We start from the raw sequence: 16883 nt of genomic DNA on the forward strand, positions 1-16883 counted from the left end.
ACTCCAATCGTAAAAAGAGAGTTAGCTCTCCTGAACCGTTTCTCACAGCCTTGTCTGTGCAGGACAAAACATTAAGCCCGTGCGAAGAAGACTCTTCTTCCAAAGACTGACACTCCATATCTTCCTAGCTAATGTCCCGATTGTCCAGTCTAAAAAGCTAAACACTTCTACCCCTTTAAACAAGTTCTTTACAAGGTGATCAAAATCTGAAGTGGAAGACATGACTTTCATAGCTGCAAAAGCCGATCTTCTATTTGAGTCCGCTAAACCAGAGAAGTTTCCTTGAGAAGAGGCAGACACTACCAAGGAAGGAACTTTCCCCATCACGTAAAAAATGATACTTCTTGCTTTGTAGCTTGGAAGGAGGATGGGCGAAAGAAACTTAACTGACTCCCGCTTCTTTGCAAACCACTCCTTTGACACTTTCTTGGCAGACTGAGAAAGGGCCAACTTCAGCAAATCTGACGCTACTACCTTCCTGTCCATCACGACAATAGAAGGCGGTGACAAAGGAGAGGCTGGCTCGAAGAAGTCCAGATAGGTGGTGAGCAAAAACTTCAAATGACCCAAGTAAGCCATTGACAATTTCAAATCCTGATCTTCTTCCTCCTCTTCCAATGAAATGGACGACAAACCATCGTCCTCTCCTTTAAGTGTTGTCACTTTCTTCAAGAAACCCATAAGCTCTTGAAGTTGCTGCTTGAACAGACCAAAAGAAGACTCATCTAACAGCACTAGTCTTGGAAGTTGAAGCCATGGACGTCAAAGCAGTGGCAGTTGAACGGCTCTTCTTAGAAGATGAGCAGCTTGCAGGTGAGGCACTAGGAGCTGCAGGAGGTGAATGAGATGAAACTCCTTTCAACAAGCTACGAGGGGAGTCGATAGCATGAATGCTGTTCAGATCAACTCGGCGCTAGAATGCAACTGTCACCAGATGGAACATGACTCTCTGGAGGCGACTGACTTGAATCCTGAATGACCTGAAAAGACGCAAAACTGCAGGATGGCTGACGACTCCAATGCTCCTTTGACTTCTTCACTGGCGGAGTTGAACAGTCCATAAACGAGCCATAACTCTTCAAAGGATGCAAAATCACAGCATGATGCATTTGTCGCTTTTCAGGCGATGACACATCCGATTCGGAAGAAAACTGCATGTCACTAACATCAACGCCTTTCCAATTGTGTTTAGTCGATGCCTGTGAGTCAACAGATTCAATGAAGTCGGTGACTACCCATGGGCAAATTGGGATGGGGTCTGGCATGTCTTCTCCCGGGTGAGGGGGAGCAGGACAGAGAACTTCATCTAGGAGAACTGGAGGGACGGACAGCCACCTCCTCAGACACAACTCTGACTTGGCACATCACTAATCTTTTCACTAGTTATTTGATTTTCCAACAAAGGCACAAAAAGACAAATACTATAAATCCATAACGGATTTGGCCAAAATCTCAAATTTCTTGTCCATTTTGGACTCTAAGCTGGCAATGGTGTTAGAATTGGAAGCATGGGCTATCTGGTCTGGAGTTAGTGGCAATGAAGTAAGAGGTGAAGTAAGAGGACTATCAATAAGAGAGATGTCAGATAACAGAGGGGAGGAAATAGTATATTTCTTAACCGCTAAAGACAAACGAGTTGCTTCAATACAAGTCTTGCTCTTGGCCAAAGAGCCTCCTTCCTCTTCCTATCTTTTTCCATCCTCTCTAAATAAGACTTTAAAGTTCTTCCAACCTTGCTCATCTAATTCCCGATACTTGATGCAAGTTAAATCTTTGCTATATCCCTGGCCCCTACACTTCAAGCACTTAGAAGAGTGCGGATCACAACAAAGCTTAGCCATTCTAGTTTTGTACCCTTCGCTGCAAAACCTAACTGATGGCAAACTAATGTCTGACATGCTGAAGCTAGATCCTATTTAGCTAACTGAAAGCTAAAAAGCAGCTAGCCAAGAAAAACAACCACCAAATTGTACTTCACCAAATACAACGAAAAAACCGCAAAGGTGTTGAAAAGGCGACTGCAAGAACCACCAATGTTACTCTGTGCCCAGCAGAAAACAAACTGACGACAGTTAGCTCGGCAGTACTGGGTATTCCCAATTCCCGAAGTGAGCGGGTCACTTATCACCTACATTAACAATGGCAGTGCCGCCGCTGCTGCCAAATAATTTGAATTTTCAACTGCCAGGTAAGAAAGCTTAAAACTATTGAATTTGCAAAGGATTGAAGCACTTAAAGTACATACAGGCAGTACCTGGGTTACGACGGGGGGTTCCGTTCTTGAGACGCACTGTAACCCGAAAATTGTCATAAGAAGAAACATCGTCAAAAATCCTAAGAAAAAGTTACTTTCAATGCTTTGGGTGCATTGAAAACTATGTAGACCGCATTCTTATTCCATTTTACATGAAAAAAAAAAAAAAAAAAAAAAAAAAAAAACTTCAAATACTGATAATTTTACATTTTTGGCGTCATATTTCTTGTGCCAGATGAGCGTTGTAGGCACCGTAACCCTGGATTATTATTATAATTAAAGAAAGGTGTTTACCAGTCCAATGAGTCAAACTTGACTCTCACAGGGCTGGGCCCGAAAAAAACCAAAAAAAATCGGGATATAAATAATTCTAAAATTTATATATATATATTATATATATATATATACATATGTATATATATATATACATATATATCTATTTTATCTTCAAATATAGTACTAAATCTAAGTGAAAAAATGAATGAATAAATAAATATATATATGAAATCTAAGCGATAAAAAGAATTAACTATATATTAAATCTATGTAATTTAAAAAGAATTAGTAATAAAATAAAAATCTTAGATAAACTTAAATTCTATCAATTAAACGTGTATTCCTTAAAAAAGTTAAAATTCTAAAAACAGAAAAACTACTAGATTCAGTTAAAAAAATGTCAGAAAAACGTTTTCCGACCAAAACATATCTCTCTTCTCGCTTAAAAACCCGACAAAACAGAAAATATATGTTTAATAGATAAAAAATTATCACACTCACTGCACATGGGCCAATTCTTAATCGAGTCAATATTACCTCAGTTTTTTTGTCGTATTGATTAGATGACTCCCATGGAGAAACAGTTGACTTTAATTGTCTTAATTTATTATTCTGAGATACGTTGCTCCACAATCTTTGCCACTTTTCCATTGTAAATGTTTTTAATAAAGTTATGTCATCTCTAACAGGGAGATTAATATTCCGTTGAGGCAGGTTGACGGCTGTTTTAGCAGCAGTATTCGCTCTTTCATTTCCAACAACTCCTACATGAGCTGGAACCCAACATAATTCAATATCTACCCCTTCAAGATAAAAATTGTTTAAAAGTTCTTTAATCTTTAATACCAACAGGTTCTTATGTGAATAGCTTTTGAGGGCTTCTATGGCACTTCGTGAATCCGAGTAGATGATAAATTTTAAATTTAGTCTTTCTTCATGTGCTTTAACAATATTGATGGCTAGTAAAATGGCATATAGCTCGGAGGTGAATACTGATGACTCTTTTGGCAATGATAACTGGCTCATTTTCTTTAAAGACACTGCAGCGCTTCCTAAACCCACTGAAGATTTAGAGCCATCAGTGTATATGGCGTAGTGAGGACCTTTCCTTTGAATATGCTCTATGGCAATTTGTTGATGGTGACTCGGGGTATAGCTAAATTTCTTTGATAAATGAAAAAGATGAGAGCATATTCTTGTTTTTTTTTTTATCCAAGGTGGGGAAAAAAAAAAAAAAAAAAAAAAAATGGTTGAATGATGTTCATTTTGATATTTGTTGACTGCAACAGCCTATTTGCTCTAATCGGGAATGGTGGCACATGATTATTTATAAAAATATCACTCTGAAAAAAAGAGCTTTTTTGTAGGAGAACTTGTAGACAGAATATTCAATACACTCCGCATTGTTACAAAATCCCGATGCAACGACAAAGGGGGTTCTCCAATTTCACATAAAACGGAGAGATTTGGGGATGATCTAAACGCTCCACTACAAATTCTCAGGCCTCGAGTATGTATTGGATCTAAAGACTTCAAAGTTGCTTCAGATCCTGATCCATATATTGGGCTTCCATAATCTATTCTTGATAGGACCAATGCCTTATATATCATCAGTAAAGTTGATCTCCTTGCACCCCATATTGTATGAGATAATTTCATCATTAAGTTAAGAGCACTATTACATTTAGATTTGATGTAAGATACATGTGCTTTCCAATTCAAATGAGTATCAAAGACCAGTCCCAAAAATTTTACTTTATCTTGGAAATGGATTTGTACATTGCCCAAAGTAAGATTTATATCTTGATTCTGTTTCCATCTACTATTCCTATAAAACATTATTGCTTGAGTTTTTTTTTGCCGAAAGTCTGAAACCAACAGACGCAGTCCAAGCTTGTATTTTTCGAATGGCATTATTTAGAATTCTTTGCAAATGACGAAGATTGTTGGATGAATAGTAAATTGCAAAGTTGTCCACATAAAGACTACTTTGCACTCCCTGTGGCATTTGATCTACTATATCGTTAACTGCCAACGCAAAAAGTGTTCCACTTAAAACACTGCCTTGGGGTACACCACAGTCAAGCTTAAAAGATTCAGAGTAAATATTATCAATACGAGTTTGAAATGTTCTTCCATCTATAAAATTTCTGATAAAAATAGGAAAATGTCCTCGGAAACCGTTATGATGCAAGGATTTTAGTATCGAGTACCTCCATGTTGTATCATATATATGCCTTCTGAATGCCTTCGTTCAAAACCTCTATGTACATAATTTTCTAGGTGTGAAAGAGAGTCCAAGGTGGATCGCTCCGATTGTGAGCCAAATTGAGAATTTGATAAAACATTATTACGACGCAAGCACAAATTCAATCTATAATTAACCATCTTTTTCAGTAATTTACAAACACAACTGGTTAGTGAAATTGGTCTGTAATTATCTGGATTACTAGGATCTTTTCCTGCCTTAGCTATTGGTATTACTATTGCATGTTTCCATGCCTTTGGAAATAGATGTTTGGTCCAAAGATGATTATAGAAATCCAATAGATAGGCCTTGGCTAAAGGGGCTAGATTTCTTATCATATCGAAATTTATATTATCTTTTCCAGGGGCTGTTGAGCTACAGTTTGATAATGCAAATTCCAACTCCTCTTCAGTAAATCTTTTATTGTAGTAAATATCTTCCACAGTATCAAAATTCAATGGTATTGCTTCTTCTCTTCTTTTAAGGGCTCGAAAGTGGGCATCTAAATTATCAATACTGCTTATGTTTTCAATATTACGACCGATAATATTAGAGATTGTCTGAGTATCATGTATTAATGAGCCATTATGCATTAATGCGTGTCTTGCTGGTCTGCTGTAAGAACCGTTGATCTTCCTAAATTTCTGCCACACCTTCTGCATAGAAGTATTATCTGATATGCTTGACACGTATTTTTGCCATGAAATTATCTTGCCTTTAATTACTTCCTTCCTAAATTTAGCAGAAATCTTATTAAAATATGGTTTCAATACACTAATTTCTATGGCTATGTCAACCAATTTGTTTATTGTATTCCCTAACATTAGGGGACCTGTAATCAAATGTTTGAATCTTTTATTTAGGGTTTCTAATTTTCTTCCAATTGCATGCTTTTCGTTTATCAGTTGGGTTAGTGTGTCTGACCACCATGGGACCGAATGTTTCAACTGTCGATTGCCAGTCAGAGGCATCGATTTATCAGCCGCTTGTGTGATAAAATTCACAAAGTCGTCGTTTGTTTTATCATGATCCTGGGAATAATCAAAGGCAGGCACTTGCCTAGTGTAAAACTTGAACTTATCCCAGTCAGCTTCACTTGTATTATACCGTTGGATCGGAGAAGTTGGTGCATGTCCTAATATGGTAATCAAAATAGGAAAATGGTCACTGCTAAACAGGTCATCTAGGACATTCCATTCAAACCTATCAACAATACTATTGGAACAGAGTGTTAAATCAATTGACGAATAGGTGCCATGAGTTTTTGAGTAGTAAGTGCTACTCCCAGATGGGATTGTGGGAGTTAAAGTCTCCTAATAATAGGAAATTCTCTTGCCTTTTGGGGAATACTTTAGGTAGATTTTGCAAATTATAGTTACAAGAGGGTTGATTGTACATATTATAAATATTAAAGGAGTTATTATCTAAATGTAATCTAACTCCAGATAATTGAAATTCTGAGGTTCTAAAGGACATAGCATCGTAAGTTACTCTGTTATGAATATAGATTGCAGTTCCTAATGTATTAGCAGAAGGAACTGAATGAGATGCTAAATTGTAATTTCCTATTGATTGAACGGTAACATTTGTATGCTGTAAGCATATTGCAATTGGATTATATTTTAATAATCTTTGAATTTCCCCTTGATGTAAACGGGTTTTAAGACCATTAACATTCCATTGGATTACGTATGAATTGTACATTAAGGTAGTGGAGGTGGAATATCACTAGGTAGAGTATTGTTTCTGCTTATTTTGCTGGGAATGGGTTTCTGTTTAACTGCAGTAGCAGTATCTTTTGAATTAGGTTTTGCTTCTTTAGCTATGGCTCCCTGTTGGTTACTTTGATTTCGATTTGTTTCCTGAATTTCTTTTGGATTGTGATTAAATTTTTCTAGAAATTTTTCAAGATGAAGGGTGCCTGTTGCACACTTCTTTATTAGATGGTCAACACACATACAACCAGCGTTGTGGCTTTCTAATTTACCATACAGGTTTTTATTTTTGTTCTTAGTAAAATTGTCTATTAGATTATTCATATTATGTATACTTATATTTTTAAGGTCATTGAATTTGTCTAAGAAACAATCATTACAGCCACAGGATATTTTGTGGGTTGTTTTATGCCCTGTTGGTGTTTTATGGGATATCATTGATTTACTAGTTTTGCCTACAACTGGTGAGGGATTTATTTCTTCAAGGGGTACATTGTTAGTAAGGATTCCTTCCGCTTCTTGAGAACCGTGTGCATTTGCGTGTACTTCGGCCTTTATCACATGGGTGGTAATATGATTGTCTGATACATTAAGTTCAGATTCAGAGGTTGGGAGTTGAAGCAATGTTACCATTTCTGTTTCAATTGGGTTTGGTACATGGGTAGAAGCCCTTTCAGGTATGTATACTTGAAGAGTATCTTCTGTTGGTTTTGTTAAGCATATCTCATTATTCGATTTTTTTGATTTGGGAGGAGTTGTACTTTCAAGTACACGTTTTTTTCTTTCTGACTTTGCTTTTGGGATTTCTAGTTCCACCATCTCCACTTCAGAAAGTTCTTCCGTCTCTTTGGTGCTGTCATCAGTGGCGAGTATGTTGAATCGGTTCTGTACAGAAATCTGCTCTTCTTGTTTAGTTTGATTTTGTGTAGTAGTGTCATTCTTTTTTCCAATTATTCTATTTATATGTTGGCGTTTTGGTAATGATTTGGGAATACCAGCGTCAATGCAAGAATTGGATTCTGATCGACTTGATGAAGAAGTAGTTATATCAGGAATCCTTGATTCTGCACCAGACAAGAAATGAGAAACTTGTATATCATCAGTTGAATGCAGATTCTTGGATGCTACTTTCGCATAAGTCGAATTATTACCTAAAATATGTTTTCTTGCAGCTTTATAGGTGATATGCTCATTATTAGCAGTATCTATTATAGTCTGTTCTAATTTATACAGAGGACATTGTCTTGAATTCGGAGAGTGAGCTCCCTCACAATGATAACAAAATTTTTCGGATACACAATCTTTGGAGGTATCGTGGAATTCAGAAGCATTATGGAATTTGGAGCAAATGAAGCATCTTTTTTCATTGGTGCATTTCCCAATAACATGACCAAAATCATAACACTTGTAACACTGCATAGGTCGTGGGCGGAATTTCTTGACCGCAATGCTCAAGTATCTGACTTTTATATAGTCTGGAAGATAGGGTGTGGTAAATATCAACAAGATGGCATTGTTATCTCCTGGTAGCTTTTTAACTTTATAAACAGAAGAGGGGCATCGTTTCAGTATGTCTTCATCAGAAAACTCATATAAATCTCTACAATATATTAATCCTTTTGACTGGTTGAAGGTGCTGTGAGGATAAACTTTCCCAATGCTATCTGAATCAGAAGGTTTAAAATTCTCAATAATACTGCTTGGGATTCATTCCCAGCCTTAATTAATAGATTATATCCAAAACGCTTCAAATTTCCTTGAGGAATGGTACCAACTTTCTTCTCAAGGCATTCGTATCCCTTAATGATGTTGTTGCACCCTTCCTTGTACAAAGCAACATACCAAATTGGCTCAGGTAATACCCTGGGAGCAATTTTCTGGGCATCACACAAGTCAGAGTACTTTGGAATATAGTCAAATTCAGAATCCAAAACGTTTTGAATATTATGCAATTTTGCACAGCCAGAAAATCTGCAAATGTTGCCACTTTTGATATTGGAATGGACAACCATAGCTTTGGAATGATCCTGAAAAGTTATATATGCTTCAAAATCTTTTTTGTCTTTTGAGAGTTTCAGCTTCATCCTTTCAATCTCTCAGAAAGGTTTAAAATGAGTGAACAATTTTTCATAATTCATATCAAGTGCAATGCCCTTACAATACAAGACTCTACAATTTTCATTTGCACTGCCAGATTTTTTAATCCCCTGGCATCCTGGGGATGAAGGAATATTATTATTATTAATAGGTGTTAGTTTTTCCAGACCTCTGAGTCTCAAGTAGACTCTTCTCGGGCTGGTTCTCAGGGATCAATCCTGAGAAGAAAAAAAAAAAAAAAAAAAAAAAAAAAAAAAAAAAAATTGGACTTTATTTGAGAAACCCGTCTTATTTAAAAAATTTATGATTTTATTAATTGAAAAATCCCTGCTTTCCGCAAGAATATTTTTCATTTCCGAACTCCGCAGATAAATAGATCTTTGCTGGGTCCAATTTGGGCACTCAACAAGCAAATGCTGTACTGTCATGGGTGTTTGACATCTGTTACATTTCACTGGGTCATCATGTGGTGTTGACATCAAGTGACCATGTGAGAATCTTGTGTGTCCTATACGTAGCCTTGCTAGGATCACCTCTTTTGCTCTTTCCTCCTGTGAGGATGTCCTCCATGCATAGACTTCAGTTTTTATATTTTTAAGTTTATTTGTTGTTGGCACCGAGGCCCATTCTTCTTTCCAATCCTGGTAAATTAATGTTTTAACTGATTTTACCCAGTCTGACACTGGGGCATATGAAATTGTTGGAGGGATAGTGCAGGCTAATTGGCAGCAGAGTCTGCATATTCATTTCCTTTTATTCCCACGTGTGCTGGGATCCAACATATTTCCATTGATATTCCTGATTGGAGGAGTTGATGAATTTTTATTTGAATTTCCTGTACTATTTGGTTTCCTGGTTTATACTGTCTTATTGCATCTATAGCGCTACGTGAGTCACTGAAAATAACAGAGACACTTGCTTTTGCCTCAGATATCATATCTAGAGTCATCTGTATGGCTGTGACTTCAGCAGTAAATACTGATGATATTGAAGGTAGGCTTTTTTACTTAACATATTTTTCGAATATGCAGATGCTCCTACTCCAACATTATTTTTGGAGCCGTCTGTATATATCATAAATTTGTTGCCTTTTCTTCTAATGTCCTCCAAAGCATGTTGGCGGTACATTTCCGTACTTGTCATTTGTTTTTTGAGTAGGTAAGACAGGGAGGTACATATCTTTACTCTATTTAAAATCCATGGTGGTGGCAATTCCATTGGTGGGTGAAAAATTGGATTCATATTATGTATGTTCATTATGTATCTAGCTCTTTTTGGGAAAGAGCTAGTACTATTAACTGCTGTTACTTGATTACAGTTTGGAAGCAGTAAGTTGCAGGAGACGATCCCGCTTGCATTGAAAGACCTCTTTGTATTGTTATTAAATTACGGTGATGTTTTAAGGGCAAAACACCTGCCTCCACCAAAAGTGAGTTTGTTGGGGACGATCGGAAAGCTCCTGTGCACAATCGCACGCCTTCATGGTGCACTGCATCGAGAGATTTTAATGCAGATTCTGAGGCGGATGAATATATTGGACAGCAGTAATCTATTATGGATAAGACTGTTGCCTTATATACATTAATAAAATGTCTCGCTTTGCTCCCCAATTAGTGTGTGATAACTTTTTTAATATGGCAAGGGCTTTGATGCCCCTGGCTTTAATGTATTTGATGTGCTCTTTCCAATTTAAATGTTGATCAAATACTTGATACTTGATTTTTGTACAAAATTGTATTTCAGTGCTATAAAGATGCAGTTTGATTGTTTGGTTCTTCATCCACCTTTTGTCTTTGTAAAAGACGATTGCTTTTGTTTTATCAGTTGAAAATTTAAATCCAACTGAATTTGCCCAACTACATATATTTGAAATGGCAGTACTGAGAACTCTCTGAGCATGTCTCAGATTACTACTCGTATAGTAAATGACAAAGTCATCAACATATAAACTGTTTTTTACACCACTTGGTAAATTTATAGTAATGTCATTGATTGCTAAAGCAAACAATGTACAGCTCAAGACACTACTAGAGGGATTCCTTCTTCCAGTTTATAGGTTACTGAGTAGGAATTTTCTACTCTTACTTGAAAAGTTCTGTTTGTTAAGAAGTTCTTAATAAATATTGGTAAGTGGCCTCTTAGTCCCTTGGAGTGGAGTTTTTTGCATGATGTTATGTTTCCATGTTGTATCGTATGCTTTTTCTATATCAAAAAATATAGCTACTGTTAATTTCTTTTGTTCAAAGCCTTTTTTGATATGATCTTCTAAATTTGTTAAGGGATCTAGGGTTGATCTGCCAGCTATTGAACCAGATTGTGTTGGTGTTAAAATGGATTCTTTGGTTATTACATACGTTAATCGTGCATTAACCATTTTTTCTAAGATTTTGCATAGGCAACTTGTTAGAGATATAGGTCTATAATTGGATGGATTACTTGCATCCTTTCCTGATTTGTTTATTGGAATAATTATGGCATGTTTCCATTTATCAGGAAAGACACGTTTTAGCCAGATACTATTGTAAAATTTTAATAAATATGATTTAGCTATAGGAGCTAATTTTTCTATCATCATTCAAATGATATTTTATCATATCCTTGTGCAGAGGGATGACAAGAGTTGATGGCATTATCTAGTTCATCCATGTTAAAAATATAGTTATATTCCAGGTCTTCAAGAGTTTTAAAATTGAGTATTATATTTTCTTTTTGTTTTCCGATACTTTGAAAATGTGTATCTAGGCTGGAGTAAGCACTGATGTTTTCAAAATGTTTCCCAATTATGTTTGATATTTCATAAGTATCATGGTATATTTTTCCATTTAAATGCATTGCACTTCTTGGAGGTCTTATATGTTTTCCATTGATTTTCCTTATCTTTTGCCAGACATCCCTTGTGGATGTGTTTGAAGATATGTTTGAGACATATTCCTTCCATGATGCGATTTTTTCAGCTATTACCGTTTTCTAAATTTGGCTGTATATTTGTTATATAGTGGTTTAATGTGGTTAATTGTTATGTTTGTTATAACTATTTTGTTTAATATGTTTATACTATAGGGCATTTTGTTGAGTGATTTAAGGCGAGTTTTGAGTCTGTTTAGATTGCGACTCAATATATGTTTTATTTTACTTAATGTTGTTAATGTTGGATTCCACCATGGGACAGGGGATTTTGTGGAATGTGTTTTGGTTTTTGGAATACTTTTATCTGCAGCATTTATTATGAAGTTTGAGAAGGATTCACATGTAGTATTGTGATCTTCATTATGTGGGAATGGTGGTATGTTTCGTGTGTATAGGAAATATTTATCCCAGTTAGCTTTTTGGATATTATATCTTGTAGGTGGCAATATTTTGACATTACTTAAGTAGTTCAGAATGATTGGGAAATGGTCACTTGTGTATGAATCGTCTAGGACGTTCCATTCAAATTTCTCCGCTACATCATTTGAACATAATGAAATGTCAATTGAAGAAAAGGTTAGGTGTGTATTTGAAAAATATGTTGGAACTTCACTTTCATTGAGACAATACAGGTTGTGTTTCATTATAGTATTCTCTATGTGATTCCGGATGTGTCAGTGGGGTTATTAATATCCCATAATGGATTATGTGCATTAAAATCTCCTACTATAAGTAGTGGTTCCTGTATACTTTTGCTAATAAGTTCAGAAAAATCACTGAAATTTGCATTGAAATTTGGTTGTTATATAAATTGCAAATAGTAATTTTACTTTTATCAGGCATATACAGTTTAATTGATGTTATTTGATATGCCATAGATGGTATTGTCAACAGGTTCATATGTAATGCTATTATGAACGTATATGGCTGTGCCTAATTTTCCACCGTCAGTTGGTGAATAACAGGCAATTTTATAGTGTTGGATATTTGTAGGGTTACTTCCTATATGTTGTAGACATATGCACATTGGGTTGTGGTCTCGTATGATTCTTTGTAATTCACCCAGACGTAGTCGGGTTTTAAGAGACCATTTATATTCCATTGAATGATTTTATATTCCATTATTGGGAGGAATTGGTGTTAAATTCTGTAAATTGATTGCTGATTTTACTTTATCTCGTAGTTTATATGCATTTGAATTTATTTGTGGTTTTTTAATCGTTGTATTTGTATGTTGGTTATTAGATTCTGCAGTTGTTTGTTTTTCATAGTTGAATATTAATAAGTCTATTTTTGATTTTATAATTTCCTTTTTGTATTTTAAGGATTCAGAACATAATTCGTTCTCATGTTGGTGTGTTAAAGGGCACCTCCTTAATTTGGTAAAATTGTCAATACAATTTCGTACTGTGTCCTCTGTCTTGGTAGTTAGTGGTTATATGTAACTTACAAAGCATTCATTACAACCACAAGATGAAGCATGTTTGGTAATGTTAATTATTGGTTCAGAAGTTTTTGGTCTAGCTTTAGAAATTTCTGGTTTTGTAATTCTATTGTTCCTTTTCTGTAGTGATAAGGACTGTTGGTTTGAGGGGTTATTTGTTTTGTTGTTGTTAATGGGATATTTCGGTCTTGTGGATGGTTGGGGGGTGATAGTTATATTTTGGTTTTGGTTTAATGGTATGATTTTCATTAGTATTATTTGATGGAAATTGTAAAGAGTGATCTTTACTGTCCAGATGTTGGCTGTTTGATTGAGATTGAGGGTAATTGTGTATTTCCACTTGTGATGAGGTTAGTTTATCTTTTTTAAAATGTTCTCCTGGTGTAGTTGGAGTCTCTCTGGATTGATTGTGATTTTCAATATTTACTTTTTTTCCCTTAGGTGGGGTTCTTTCTAGAATTCTTTTCTTTTTGCCAGTTCGATTATCATCATTATTTAATTTCTTCTTCTATTGGAAGTTCTTTTCCATGGATAACTGAATCATCTATGTGGTGGTGGTATTGGTTGTTGTAATATCACTTTTATTTTGGGTTTCAGTATTATTGGTATGAAATCCAGTTTCCATGTTTATACTATCTTGCTTGTCATTGTGCTGTTTGATGTCTTGATTTTTAGTCACATTTGAAAAGGTGGGGGTTTTGATGGATTGTTAACGCTCTTACTTTTAGCTCAAGTCTGGCTTCCATGACTGACATTCCTGTCCTATTTATTAACAACTGAAGTTCTGTGTTATATTGGTAAAAAGAACACTCCTTAGATTTTGCATGATGGGCTAGTCCACAATTAATACATTTTGATTGATTACAGTTCCAATTAGTGGTATGGTCATCTGATGCACAGACTGCACATATAGCTTTATTACGGCATCTTTTGTATGTGTGTCCATACCTTGAGCACTGTGTACATTGTAATGGTTTAGGAACAAAAGGACGAACTTCTCTATTTTGTCCAAGAATTTTTATTTTAAATGGTAAGTCTTGGCCTGTAAATTTTAATTTGGCAATGTTGATATTTTTACTTTTATCTTTCCTACTTGAAATAGAGTATATTTCTAAATCGTGGATATTGTTATATCTCAATTTTAGGGAGTCTAGCAATAGTTGTTTTGAAGGAAGCTCCTGCTCGCTATTGGGTAGGATGACTGTACCCTGTACATAATTCAATGTTTCATGGCTTGTAATTATTACCTTTATATTTATTTCTGTTATACTTAAAAAGGCAGTGGACTGCTTTTTATTGGTTACTTGGATAAGCCATTCATTGTCCTTGATGTGTCTGCATTCCATGTCTTGTGTTGGATATATGTTAAGTAATTTGTTTTCTAGCATCGCTGCTGAGATTTTGTTGTCAGCTTTGAGGACTAGAAATCTTGACCAATTTATCTGGTCCAAAGGGGTCATCAAAATGTACCAATGTGGGATTAAGTCGGTAATTTTTGTTTCTTTTTGGTCCTTGTTTTATGTATGTTGCTTGTCTATTATGATTTTTATATTTTTCTATATTGCTGGGAGGATTATTTGTCTCTAATTCAGAATTATTGTTCATCATATATGGTTCCATTGTTACGATATTGGAGTTTACCAATTTATTTTTGTTTGTTTCTTTTTTATTTATGCACTCTATTTGGTTTTCTGGCTGCTGCTGCTTTACTTGGAACAGGGTGTTCCTTTGTATCTTTTATAGTACTTTCCACTACTTGTGGCAGTACCTAGGAATTCGGAGTGACGTGCCAATGGTCATCAACTGTGCCGTAGTTTTTCCATCATGGGGCCTAGGGGTACTCAAATCATTTATTTCACAGTTCATAAATTTTGAGTTTTTACAAAAAAAAAAAATAAATAAATAAATAAATAAATAAATAAATAAATCTTGAAAAGATATCATTGGCCCTTCGCAAAGTTAAATCTTCTGCCAAAGGCACAAGTGAGAAAGGACTCCCAAATGTCCGCATCCCTACCCTACCCCAAAAGGGGATGGCATAACATGATTAGTATGGCCCAAGTGTAAGCAGAACCCGCTTGTTAGGACTAAGAGTATTATGCTAATACAATTATCCCCATCCTAATCACATTACGGGCAAACTGGATAGAATGCCGAGAGTTCTATTCCTAGAACCAGGCCCCCCCTGGAATCCGTGGTCCAGCTCCACAGAATAGTTCCGCCTGAAAAACAGGTCCGAACATTGTCGGGTAGATGATGGATCTACCACAGTTCTCACTATTTAGCTTTGGATTTAACTCCACGTTAAGCCATGATATGTTTTCTCATTTATTTGCTTTCAAAAATTTTGGCAAAAAATGGAAAGGTCCACATAAGTTTACTCGAAAATATATAATGTCATATGGGACTCTTGGGTTCGAACCTGGGAAGAGATTCCTGAGGTTCGAGAGCCCCCTCACCACGTCAAGGTGGTCCCAAAATGAGGGGGATGAAGGAATAAATGGTTCCAGTGTGTAAATACTGGAACTGGAGGAAAGGCCCTTTTTAGTTTGCTGGTCGTCAACCGAGTTGTCATTACTTGAAGTCACTAAAGTCGTCAACAGTGCCGGTGGAGAGTCAGCGAATCCAGGGGAGGGGGGGTCATTAGCCAAATTATCCATAAGAAGGTTTTAGTTTGTTTGTTTAACCTGTTTGAGAATATTAAGAAAGTATCATACGTTGTAAAGGGCATTTATATTCTCCACTATCGGCACAGTGAGAGCATACTTCCCAGATGATCCGCTCCATACCCTACCCGTAGGATCGCATCAAAACAGATATAGAGGCATAGGTGTAAGCTAAACCCGCCTGTTAGGACCGAGACCATAAAATCATGGAATCATCCACCTTGCATCTGTAATGACGGGCTTCCGGCCATAAGCCGAGAGTCCTATTCCCAAAGATTGGATCCCCCTGGATTCCGATGACCCAACCTCCGGAAACAGTTCCGCCAAAAGGTCCAAACCATCTTCGGGACGGCTGACGTCATCCTATTCTCTCACATATAGCTTTGAATGAAAATCCCTCCCAGCCGTGATCCCTTCTCCCATTCATCAAACCTGCATGATGTAACGAATGTGGAAATATCCACGCTATTTACTAGTTCCCAAAAAAAAAAAAAAAAAAAAATTGAATAGAAGAAATATTACTAATAGGGTTTGGACAGCAAGAAGAAAGTAGGATGCTAAATATAGGAAGAGGTCGAAATAAAAAAAGGAATTAGAGAAAGACTAAAGAGAGAAATTTAGATTCGAGACTTGGGGAAAATTTTCCCAAGTTCGAGAGCCCTCTTGCCCGTTTCAAGGCTTCACCAAGGAAGAAACATTCCAAGGTGAAGCCAAGAAACTTTGTTAAGGCATTCTCTCATTAAGAGGGCGTAACCCTGGAACATCCGTCGTAACCCTGGAAATAATTTCTGATGAATATAATTGAAGAGCACCTTAACCTCAGAACGTAGTAAGCCGAACCTGTCGTAACCTGGGGACGGCCTGTATAACTAAATTGAAAAGCAAATCATCAACTTGAAGCTAAACAAAAGTGATAATACTATGTACTTCACCGACTTCCAGCGAATAAAGCATTTGCTAAACACTGGTGAAATAGGCCTTGCAGCAGCTAGCGGACAGTGTTACTTGTGCAGCAGACAGTGTTACTTGTGCACGCCGCTTAAGTAGAATGAGCCAGCTAGGAATTTTCATTACCATGTAGACACTTGCAGTGGGCGGGCTTGTCACCTACACAGCAACATAAGCACTAATGCAATATTTTGAAGTTAAGAGTCTGCTGCCCGAGGCTAAAGCAATAGCTAAGTAATTATTTGTTAAGTTACTTATATGAAATATGCTTTTAAATTCTAAAACAACTTTAAATTAACAACTTCCCATTAACTGCTAACAATATTCT

The 16883-nt window shown here is 36.2% G+C and overlaps 1 protein-coding gene across 1 annotated transcript in view; it reads right to left on the bottom strand.

Annotated features, from left to right (window-relative positions):
- The window catches only part of LOC135224506 (dynamin-1-like protein), a gene marked incomplete in the record, with an annotated part of 557230 nt that overhangs the window by 236403 nt on the left and 303944 nt on the right, over positions 1–16883 (bottom strand).

This window comes from Macrobrachium nipponense, chromosome 12, assembly GCF_015104395.2.
Source record: "Macrobrachium nipponense isolate FS-2020 chromosome 12, ASM1510439v2, whole genome shotgun sequence".
Classification (NCBI taxonomy): Eukaryota; Metazoa; Arthropoda; class Malacostraca; order Decapoda; family Palaemonidae; genus Macrobrachium; species Macrobrachium nipponense.